The following is a 12,326-nucleotide window of genomic DNA, read 5'->3' on the forward strand; positions in this document are numbered from 1 at the left end:
AAAGAATTGTAGACAAATTCCTTGAGGGGAGTCTCAGACGCCTGTTTATATCAAACAAACAAAGAAGAACTGACTTGGCCAAACTTTCAGGACTGCACCGGCAGCACCGTCACACTGGGGATGGCAGGTTGGTGTCTCACTTCCCCCCAGGCCCGGAGCACTGTGTGAGCACCAAGCGTGGTATCAAAGGACTGGCAGTAATAATCAGCCTTGTCCTCAGCCTGGAGCCCATTGATGGTCAGGTTGGCTGAGTTGCCAGACTTGGAGCCAGAAAATCGGTCAGGGACCCCTGACAGTTGATCCCCATCACTGTCCACGAGGAGTTTAGGGGCCTTTCCTGGGAGCTGTTGGTACCAGCTCGCCCCGACAATACCGATGTTATTCGTGCTTCTAGAGCATGAGATTGTGACCCTCTGGCCCAGGGACCACGACACTGAGGGCGGCTGAGTCAGCACAGACTGGGCCCAGGACCCTGCAAGGGGGAGAGACACAGAGAGGGTGATGTTCTTTTCTACAGAAAAGTGGAAAAATCAGAACCCGTGTGCCCTCCCAGGATCCCTTTCCCTTTCCCTTATCCAGTCACCTGTGCAATGAGCGAGAAGTGTGTGGAGGAGAGGGCACCAGGCCATGTTGGAGGTCATCAGTGATTGATCCTGCCTTCTGGGGACCCACAGCTGAGCAGACCTCCTCTAATCTGTCCCTTGCCCCATTCATCCTCCAAGAGAAGGAGGGGCCTTTCATGCAAATAAGACCCTAGTCCCTCTGTCTGAGGACACTAAGGGGGTAGGGCTGGGAGGGACTGCATGGGACAGGGGTGTAGATGTCCCAGCTATGAGCCCTGACACAGGCAGTAGTGGGTGGCAAGTTTTCTGCTCTGATTAACCCTTATCCCTCAGAATCATGTGAAAGGTGCTCCCTGAGTCCAGGCCTAGACGCAGCATTGTACGACATGGTGACACGAGTCCATTAGGGATAACTCCTGCCTCCTCACTACGCTGTCCACTGTCAAGTTCCTAGGGCCAGACCTGGTGTCCCCTTATGTGGCCTCCCATCCCTACAGGACACATTTTTACCCTATTCATGCTCCACATAGTGAGTCTGTCCACAGATCCTTGGGCTGTTCATGGGACAGGACTGAGGTGAGGTCTCTTGTAAAACCACACAGAGGAGGATCACGTCCAGAGCAGTGATGAGTCCACATTGACAGATGGCCAGTTCTGTGCAGGAGGCTGATTTCTTTCCTCTTACCTGGTTCCTATCTGGTTTGGAGAGTCCTCTTCTCCCAGAAGTTCCCTCAGCACTGAGGACCAGGGAGCACTCTTTCCAGGCTGTGGGTAGAAGCTGTCATGTGCATTGTAGAGGATTATACACTGGACATCCCTCAGAAATCTCTGCCAGGCCTGAGTCCTCAGCAGGGAGCACAGGGCCCAGCCCCCAGGACCAGGCTCCTTAGTGTCTATGGTCCTCAGTAAGCAGTGGAGTCGGGACCACAGGGAAGTCCCACCGCACCCCCTGCGGGTTGCAGAGCACACACTCACCCTGGCCTGAAGACGTGACTCCAGCTGGTTTCTGCAACTTGCCAGGTCCCTGTCTATTCACACATCTCTGATCTGATTTCTAGATATGGCAATTCTAATATATTGTACCTGATTCTTTTGTATCTCACTCTTGAGAGGTGTTCCAATCTCAGGAGGTTCAGGAATGTACATCAATGGCAACTATTTTCATCCCAGAGAAGACCCTACACACTTAGAACCACTTCATTGGTCTGTGATTTTGGTTAAACGTTCATTGTTAGTTTTTCATCAGTTTTGCTTCCAGGTAAGAGTTTTTACCTACTGTGCCATAAATTGCCTTGTGTTACACTACTTCATGTTGTCATAAGAGAAAGATTGCCTGGGACGCCTGGGTAGCTCAGCAGTTGAGTGTCTGTCTTTGGCTCAGGGGGTGATCCTGGGGTCCTGGGATCGAGTCCAACATAGGCCTCCCCCCAGGGAGCCTGCTTCCCTCTCTCCCTATGTCTCTGTCTCTCTCACTGTGTCTCTCATGAATGAATAAATAAAATCTTTTTTTTTAATTTATTTTTTATTGGTGTTCAATTCACTAACATACAGAATAACCCCCAGTGCCCGTCACCCATTCACTCCCACCCCCCGCCCTCCTCCCCTTCCACCACCCCTAGTTCGTTTCCCAGAGTTAGCAATCTTTACGTTCTGTCTCCCTTTCTGATATTTCCCACACATTTCTTCCCCCTTCCCTTATATTCCCTTTCACTATTATTTATATTCCCCAAATGAATGAGAACATATAATGTTTGTCTTTCTCCGACTGGCTTACTTCACTCAGCATAATACCCTCCAGTTCCATCCACGTTGAAGCAAATGGTGGGTATTTGTCATTTCTAATACCTGAGTAATATTCCATTGTATACATAAACCACATCTTCTTTATCCATTCATCCATTGGAAGAAAGACAGTCTCTTCAATAAATGGTGCTGGGAAAATTGGACATCCACATGCAGAAGAATGAAACTAGACCACTCTCTTTCACCATACACAAAGATAAACTCAAAATGGATGAAAGATCTAAATGTGAGACAAGATTCCATCAAAATCCTAGAGAAGAACACAGGCAACACCCTTTTTGAACTCGGCCATAGTAACTTCTTGCAAGATACATCCACGAAGGCAAAAGAAACAAAAGCAAAAATGAACTATTGGGACTTCATCAAGATAAGAAGCTTTTGCACAGCAAAGGATACAGTCAACAAAACTCAAATACAACCTACAGAATGGGAGAAGATATTTGCAAATGACATATCAGATAAAGGGCTAGTTTCCAAGATCTATAAAGAACTTCTTAAACTCAACACCAAAGAAACAAACAATCAAATCATGAAATGGGCAAAAGACATGAACAGAAATCTCACAGAAGAAGACATAGACATGGCCAACACGCATGTGAGAAAATGCTCTGCATCACTTGCCATCAGGGAAATACAAATCAAAACCACAATGAGATACCACCTCACACCAGTGAGAATGGGGAAAATTAACAAGGCAGGAAACAACAAATGTTGGAGAGGATGTGGAGAAAAGGGAACCCTCATACACTGTTGGTGGGAATGTGAACTGGTGCAGCCACTCTGGAAAACTGTGTGGAGGTTTCTCAAACAGTTAAAAATATACCTGCCCTACGACCCAGCAATTGCACTGTTGGGGATTTACCCCAAAGATACAAACGCAATGAAACGCCGGGACACCTGCACCCCGATGTTTCTAGCAGCAATGGCCACGATAGCCAAACTGTGGAAGGAGCCTCGGTGTCCATCGAATAAATAAAATCTTAAGGAAAGACTGCTCTAATAGCTACCATGACACAAGCATGATGTATGTCATTTTGCAGATTCTACATTTACAGCATGCCACACTGTCAAAAAATACAGAGAAATAGGGGAATCAATTCTCAGAGATTTATATCTTGGCTTCTATCTTTGCCTCCCCCATGTGAAGAAACTTCTTTTCAGTGAACACCAAACTCCTGCACCAACATTATTCGATAGATTTGCCACCATGGCAAATGGGTGGCATGGATGGGGATGAGGAAGTAAATATTACAATTTTTTGATCCTATGTTGTATTTTTACCAATTCCATGCTTATGTAGGCAAATGATAATTTTTCTGGTACTTGATTTGGTGAATTGTTAGCAGATGGTCATACACCTGACATGTATGTTAGTTCATTTGCTCAAGTACATTGTCTTCTGTGCTCAGAATATGCTCTATGATCCCGCTCCTCCCTCTGGTTTCTTCCACCAGTAGCTGGAGGCTAATCATGTCCTTTCTTCTTCCCTGCAGGAACCCATTGAATCCAGTCCATGGACTGTCACCTTCACCAAGATTGAAGTCTGTGTTTTTCTCTTGTTCTGTCCTAATATCAACTGCTTAGTTCCCAACTCCTCTTTGATCAATTCAGCCCTCTTAATATGAAATGTTCCACAAGAAAACGTCATTGTCTTTGCCTTAGATCTATTGTTTTTTTTTTTAATTGAAGTTCGATTTGCCAACATAAAGTATAACACCCAGTGCTCATCCCATCAAGTGATCTATTACTCTTCATGGGAATCCTATTCCAGTGAATTCACACATTCATTCAAGAAACTGGTGTTGAATTCGTCCTTGGTGCCAGGCTAGGTTTTGAGCTTCGTGGATACAGTAATAACACATATACACAAAAGGAAAAAATTCAAATGTGGGACAGACAGCAAAGACAGTCACAGAGAAACCTCTCCACGTGGTTGGTATTACCCGACCAGTGATCATCCTGGGTATCTGAGCTTACTTACTGCTTAGAACCCCTCACCTCCTACAGAACATCAACAATAACGTCCACCATGCTCTCTCTGCAGCTTGCCTTTTGCCTTCACACATCCCTGCTCCATTCCAGGTGCCTGATGCAGGTGTCCAGCCCTGCTCACCTGCTGTGGGTTTCCAACGCTCTAGGGTGCTTCCCAGGTATGAGCAGAAATGGGCTCCTGTCCTCACAGGGAACAGAGACAGGAGAAAGTGGAAGGCTACTCCAGGTCAGCAGATGACTAATAAGCAAAGGAGGACTGCATACAACGCTTGTGTTGGTCAGCAGCAAGACAAATAGATCTTCACACACATCCACTAAGTCTTATGTTTATGAAGATGCCTTTACTATGTTGAGGCCTGTGTACACCACATCAACACCACATCACTATGTCAAGGATACATTCTTGGAGCGCACTCTGGGAGCAGCTAAGTCAAGCAGAACCCACAATCCACAAACAAGGACAGAGTTGAATGGCCTCAGAGTGCCTGAGTCCAGCTTCTGGATCAGTCTGTGATTACAAGTTTTTACAATATTTCCCAGCAACTGACAATGCGGAGTTCATCCTGTGTCCTGTCCACCAATTCCTCATTTTATTTATTTAAATATTTTAATGTATTTATTAAAGATCTTATTTATTTATTTATCACTCACACACACGCACACACACACACACACAGAGGCAGTGACACAGGCAGAGGGAGAATCAGGCTCCATGCAGGGAGCCTGATGCGGCACTTGATCCCAGGACTCCATGATTTCACCCTGGGCTGAAGGCGGGTGCTAAACTGCTGAGCCACCCAGGGATCCCCAATTTTCTCATTTTTAATCTGTATTTAGAAATTTATAATTAGGTGGTGCCTGGGTGGATCAATTGGTTAATCATCTTTCAGCTCAAATCATGACCCTGGTGTACTGGGATGGAGTCCTGTGTTTGGCTCCCCACTGAACAAGGATTCTGCTATGCCCTCTCCCTTCTCTTCATCTCTCTCCAAATAAATAAACAATATCTTAAAAGGAAATTATTTCTTTTTAGGGCTCCATTTAAGAGGCAGGTGAAAACTGCTGGAAGGGATGGTACAGGGGTAAGGCCTGGAAGATGCCAGTTCTTGGGGGACAGTGACCACTCTCCTCACTTGACCTGTGACTACATGGAGGAGGGAGGCAGGATCCAGTCCATGGTGGAGACACCAGATCTTGGTCCTTCAGGCCCCACCCGAGCCTTGGATCCCAGGTCTTATACCCTCCGCACAGTGTTGAGATGGGCTGGCACCTTCGTACCCATCTGTTTCCTCCAAGGTTGGTATTTAACAAGAGTGGAGGTGCAGACTGAGAAGTCAGTTCTCTCAGATTCGCGGCCTGTGCTTCTCCCTCATGCCTGCACACGGACTTTATCTTTCACACGCAGACACAGCCTCCCCAGGTGCCTGCACCAAAGCCTGTTTATGGAGCTCACCTGCAAGTGCTTGAAAGTCCTCAGGCCCCACTTCTGATTTCTCAGGTGTCCCCCCAGGACTCCTGCCCCTCTGTGTCCCACCATGGAATGAAGCCCCTGAATCCACTACCCTGGAGTCTGCCCAACGCCTTGTCCCAGATCTCATCTTCCATGGAAGAGTCCTTTAGCTCAGAATCAACAGACACTTGCGGTGTGCCTCCCTTGGTCCAGTCCCTATCCTTGGCTCTGGATTGAGAAGGGGAACAGAAGACCCAGTTCTGCCCCATAAACGCTCAGTTCTTCCCAGGATTCACTCCATATAAGTAGCTATTCATGTGGAGAGTTGCCCTCCTCAGGGAGAGAAGACACTGCTGGTCACAGAGGAGACCCCCTTCTCTGCGCCTCTCAAGACAGGCCCTGATGTGGAACCCCACAGGTGGCATTTGTGACTGTGGACACTCTGCAGGCAAGGCAGTGGTTCCTACCCACTATCCCTGTGCTCCAGCCAGGGCAGCAGACAAAACTGATCACAGATGTCATCAGATCACACACCTAACAGATCTGAGCAGGATCCTGACCCTCACAGGCCTGTGGGGATATTGCCAGCATCTCTCAGGATTGAGCCTCCCAAACCCATACTGCCCCCTGATGGCAGGAATGTGTCCACTCGACCTGGAAGGGCTCCTGCCTTTTAGCCAGAGCCCAGGGCTGCTTTCTGTATACATTCCTGTCCTCTTCAGAGCTGCTAGTCTCAGTTTCCAATGCGGGGAGACCCATGGATTTGGTTTGGAAACATGCCAGTCAGGAAAGGCAGCTGTGGTAGGTGAGGGGATGTTGTGAACAGGCCCGGGACTCAGAGGGAAGGGAAAACATATGAATTCCGCTAAAATATCATCGTCAGTGTGGGTGACACCATTCTTACTAAAGAAGACTTGCTGTGTGTGCTTAAGCTTGAGAATAAAAAATTCGCAGAAGGATAAATGTAGTGGTCTGACGGGCCTGCCATAAGAAGATGACTGTCCACACGTTCAACCCCTTTTCCTCCGTAGACCCCAGGGACAGCAGGTGTCTGCCTTCTCATGGAAGATTTGCCTTTTCTAAAATGTGATTACACTGTGATCCTACTATGAACATATCATGTTTTATACGTGGGCCCCTTCCTGGGTAACATCTTAGTCAGTCCCAGGTTTTTGTTATTAGATACAAACTTGGAATTAATATCCACATGTGGATTTCTAGGCACTTGCAGTTTTTAATGATTGTCAATGAATCTGCTGTAATTGCTCACATGGAGGTTTCCTGTGGCAAATATTTAATTTTACACTGGCATCTATTTAGAAAACACCCCAAGATTAGAAATTGGTCAATGCCAGTTATACTCATGTAGATAATAATATCAGTTTAAAATAAGGGCTGACTTAGTCTTCAAGCACTTCATGGGTACTGCTGAGGTCCCATGATATTTTCAAGTGCAAAATAATTTCTTTCATTTAATTCAAATCACAAAGAAAAAAAATGAATATAAATCAGCATAGAAGTAAGTGTTCCCCAGCTGATAAAGACAAGAAATTTTTGTTTTCATGAAGCCTCTTTGTCTACAAATGGGCTGCTATGAGTAGCCTTGAGGACAGAAGGGGCAGGAGGAGCCTCTTTTGCATGTGGTTCCCCTGGATGGACGTTGGTCCATGGCATCAGTAGCAGGAGCATAAGAAGCAGAAATACCAAAAATTGGCATTCCCCTGAAGACTAATGAGAGGATAGCATAGCATTGAAACTTGAACAAATAGGTAAATGACCAAGCATAGGAACCCCAGATTCCTCAGATGTCAGGTGAGAGATGAACACAGTGGGCTTACCACTCCCTTGTCTCTGAATTGAGGTCAAAGAGATTCTGTGTCCCAACCAAATGGGAGACATAGCCCTTCTGTGTCTTCTGAGACCCCTTGTCTAGGTAGGAGCTGCTATGAGTTCTGGGGGAAGTGAGGGAAAGAGGAGCCTTCATTCCCACATTGGTGTCCTTAGAAAGACGTGATGGTGGCAGTAGCAAGAGCATCAGAAGCAGAAGTCACAGGCTGAGCCTCACCAACACCTGGAGACCCATTCTGGCAGTTGATAAAAGGGTTCTGATCTCAGTTCTGACAAGCCAGGGAATCTGCATGACCCCTGAGATGCTGTCACAGGAGCTTTACTGGGGGGCCCCTTCATCTTCTGTCCTCAGCCCACAGATGGCCAGAGAGCGAGAGTTCCTGTTAACCAGGTGCTCCTAGGGTCTAACTATCATAGTAGATGAGAATCTGTGGGCCTATTGATAGGAGCTTTCAGTCTCAGGACACATATTGGACATTCCTGACGTGTCTTGACTCAGATGCAGCTTAATTCTGTGCCCCTGGTTCTTCTTTTAACCATCCTGGACTCTGTCCACTGTCTAGACAGTCCCTGGCACCAGGAATTTCAATTCATTTTTATAAAATTCCCCATATGTTGCTGCCAAAGACAGGGTTGGGAGATAGATTTTAAGCAATGGGGACAAAACTGAATGCAAAATTCTCTGCGGTGAGCCTCAGATCTGGAGTTCAGCCAAACAGAAAGGAAACAGCTGACTTGGCCAGGAAGTCTGGGCAGCACATGGAGCCCCACTGCTGTGGGAATACCAGGTTTTCTCTAAAAGCCCCACAAGCCTTGATCACTGTATAAGCACTAGTAATCAGCCTATTTTTCAGTCTGGAGCCTGGAGGTGGTAAAGGAGCCAATAATGCCAAAACCAGAGGCAGAAAATTGATTGGGGACTCAAGGATCGATTGCTATTGCTATAGATGAGGAGTCTGGGGTCTGTTCTTGCTAGCTGCCTGTACCATTTCACACCATAATCACCAATACTGGGACTCTTTCAGGGCAGGAGAGGGTGATCCTCTGGCCAGGGTGAGTCAGCATAGACTGGGCCCAGGACCCTACAAGGAGGAGAGACATAGACAGGTTGTGGAGGCCCAGTGAGCAGACCTCCGGGTGGGTGTGGTCGTGTAGGGGGGCAGGAAACTGAGTAGGGTCCCTGGATCCCCTCCCCCAGTGCAAGATGGGGGACAGGAGTCCTGCAGGCCTGATCCCTCAAGCCAGGCTGACTTCCGGGGCTTTCCCTGCAGCATCCCTGGAGCATATGGGGTAGTGAGTCCTCCTGTCTGTTGTGAGTCCTCAGGGGTGAGCCATGTGTCCGATGAGGTGAGACCTGCCCCTCTTCATGTCCCTCAAGGGAATGTTCAGGGAGGACTGAAGACAGTGAGTGTGTGTTGGGAGGGATGTTTGCAGACCTTCAAACCCCAGGGGGAGGAGGAGTCATGGAGGAACACAAGCTGAATGTCCAAGGTCAGGCTGCAGTGCCTGGACATCAGGTGTCATGAAGAAGTGGGGATGGAGACCAACCCCAACCTCTGCACCCACCGGCACACCCCCAGGACCCCAGCCACAGGGAGGCAGAGCTGGGGGTCTCTCTCATCCCTTCATCCCCCTGGGGGAGGAGTACTGCATTCTGGTCACAGCTCCTCACTCCCACTTCCTCTTCCTGATGTCATCGAAGGGCCTGGGTGGATTCCCCTAAGGTCTTGGAGCCTAGGGCTGAGAGCGGGTGGGCCCTGGACCTAGACACATGCAGGGGCTGCCTTCCCAGCTACAAGCATGCCGTGGGCCCCAGGGACAGGCACCCAGTCTCCTGCTGCCCCAGCTCTGTTTGCTCTAAATGAGATGAATGAACAGAACCCCAGAGCAGAGCTCCATGGACTCCAGTGCTCTGGGTCCCCTACCTATTGGGCATGGAGGACAGGCCACACCCAGGACACTACCAGCCCTCCGAAGGCTGCACCTCATGGCCCCAAGTGGTTCAGAAACCCCTACTGTGGCTCCTCCCTAGGGAGTGTCTCCATGTGTCCCCATTGCCCGTCTTCTTCTCTAGGATTAGAGAGAGTGAGGCATGGGGTCAGCCCGTCCTTCCCCAGGGCAGGAAGCATGTGGACCAAGACATCAATGATGCTGGCTCCATGGACTCCAGTGTCTGTCACCAAAGCCTGGTCTCTCTCTGTCTCTCTATGTCTTTGTCTCTGATCCCAGCCCCTTCCTCTGTCAGCTGGGCCTCTGTCCACACTCCTGGTGGGGAGGCCACAGGCTCACTCTGTCTCTATGATGACCTCTGTTTGTTGCCCCAAGTGTGTTCTGTAATTTACAGGTTCATAATTAGTCGACCCTCACTTTTACAACTTTCCTGCATTGTAGCTGAAGGACCTCCTGCAGCTGTCACCAGAATCACAAGGGCAGGTGCGATCTTGACATTGGTTTTGGAGAGGCTGAGACCCTCACAACACAGGATCTTCTGTTCCTGAAGGGACAACGCTGGCTCCCACCATCTGTGACCATGGAGGTTGTGGTTCAATCCCAGGAAAGTCTCCGACACATCATAATGACTGACCCTCAGCCCAGAGGACACACACTGTCATCTGTACTATGGGGCTGATGTGCAATATCTTTGATCTCTTTTCAAACAGTCTGTTCCATCGTCCTCAGGTCCCCTCCTTCCTGACTTCCCCATTCAGGGACACAGGGTCACACCTCCTTGGATCAGTGGATGGGATGATGTCACCCTGTGCCCCATCACAGCCCCCAGACTCCTAGATGACATTCTTTGCCTCCACGAAGGTGCTGTCGCTCTGGGGGTACAGTTTACTGAGCTGTGACAGCACAGCAGTGTGGTGTGGTCACTGTCACAGGGCCGCATAGGAGAGTAACATCATCACGAATACAGTCACCTCACACACTCACCCTCCCCCTTCCTCCACCTGCTGTCAATCGCTCGCCTCCTTACCACCTCTAGATTCCTGCCTCTTCCAAAATACAATGAAATTCCCATGATGTAGAATGTAGCCTGTTATATGTTCTTCTTCCCTATGAAATATGCCATTAGGGGATCCTCAGGTGGCTCAGCGGTTTAGCACCTGCCTTAGGCCCAGGGCATTATCCTGGAGTCCTGAGATTGAGTCCCATGTTGAGTTCCCTGCACAGAGCCTGCTTCTCCCTCTGCCTGTGTCTCTGCCTCTCTCTCTCTCTCTCTCTGTCTCTCTTGAATAAAAAATAAAAATAAAAAATTTCCATAAACCATCACATCAGGATTATTCTCTAGAAAGATTTTTTTTACTTTATATAATTTTCAGTATGGCATTGATTTATGTGTTCAACACAACATCAAATAATGAGAACTAGTCATCTGGTTGAAGCTAAGGGAATAATGATCCCAGCTGCACAGAGCGCTGACACGTGCATCAGCAGAGCAGGGACGGACTGAAGGACCATGACAGCCTCATGACTTATGAGTGTTTCATTTACTGAAACATCAGTAGATGATAAGTGAATGTTCGCTAGTCTAGAAGAAGCTGGCCCAGCTCATGAGGACAAAACTTTCAGTATTGTTTAAGACTCGTTGTGTACAAAAGGGGCTAATTTGAGTGACTCTGAGGTCAGAGACGATGAAGGAGACTCCATTCCCAGGAGGCACCCCAGGATGCACCTGGACCCGAGCATCCACTAAAGAATAAGCAGAAACCTAGGGGGAGCCTAAGCAGGCAGCTGCTGGGGCGCTCACTCACTTTGGAGATGGGTAAGTAGGTTTTTGTCTCACTTCCCCCAAGGCCTGGAGCTCCCTGGGAGCTTTGAGACTGCTGTCATAGGATGAGCAGTAATAATCAGCCTCGTCCTCAGCCTGGAGTCCAGCAATGGTAAGGGTGGCTGTGCTGCCTGATTTGGAGCCAGAGAATCGATCAGGAACCCCAGAGGGTCGAGTATTGGTATTATAGATGATGGTTCTGGGGCCTGTTCCTGGGAGCTGCTGGTACCAGCCCACATAACTGCTATAACCAACATTGGAGCTGCTCCTAGTGCAGGAGATGGTGACCTCTGGCCCAGGGCCCCAGACACAGAGGCCGGTTGAGTCAGCACAGACTGGGACCAGGACCCTGTAAGGGGGAGAGACGAAGAGAGGATGATGCTGGGATCTGGAGACAAGAGAAGGATGAAGAATGGCACACATCCTCCCAGGCCCCCTTCACGGTCTCCACATCCATTCACCTGTGAAGTGAGCAAGGAGGGTGAAGAGCAGAGGGGAACAGGCCATGGTGGAGGTCTTCACTGATCCTGCCTTCTGTGGTCCCACAGCTGAGCAGAGCCTCCCCTCATCTCTCCCTTCCCCTCTTCATCCTCGGGGAGAGAGAGGGGCCCTTCCATGCAAATGAGACCCCAGTTTTCTGGTCCCTCAGTGGCCCTGGGTCAAGTCCCCCAGCCTGGGGATGTGAAGGGTGTGGGCAGGGGAGGGGAGGTGCTGTGTAGAAACCTGAGGTAGGGAGGTCCCAGCTGTGAGCCCTGAGCAGAGGGCACAGGCAGTGCCTGGTGGCAGGTCCCAGCTATAATCACCCTGACTCTTCAGAAGTGGACCCCATCAGCCCCTGTTGTCCAATCCCAGATGTACTATTGGGTGACTTGGTGATCAGAGTCCATCTAAAGCAAAG

This window comes from Canis lupus, chromosome 26, assembly GCF_003254725.2.
Source record: "Canis lupus dingo isolate Sandy chromosome 26, ASM325472v2, whole genome shotgun sequence".
In the NCBI taxonomy this organism is placed as follows: Eukaryota; Metazoa; Chordata; class Mammalia; order Carnivora; family Canidae; genus Canis; species Canis lupus.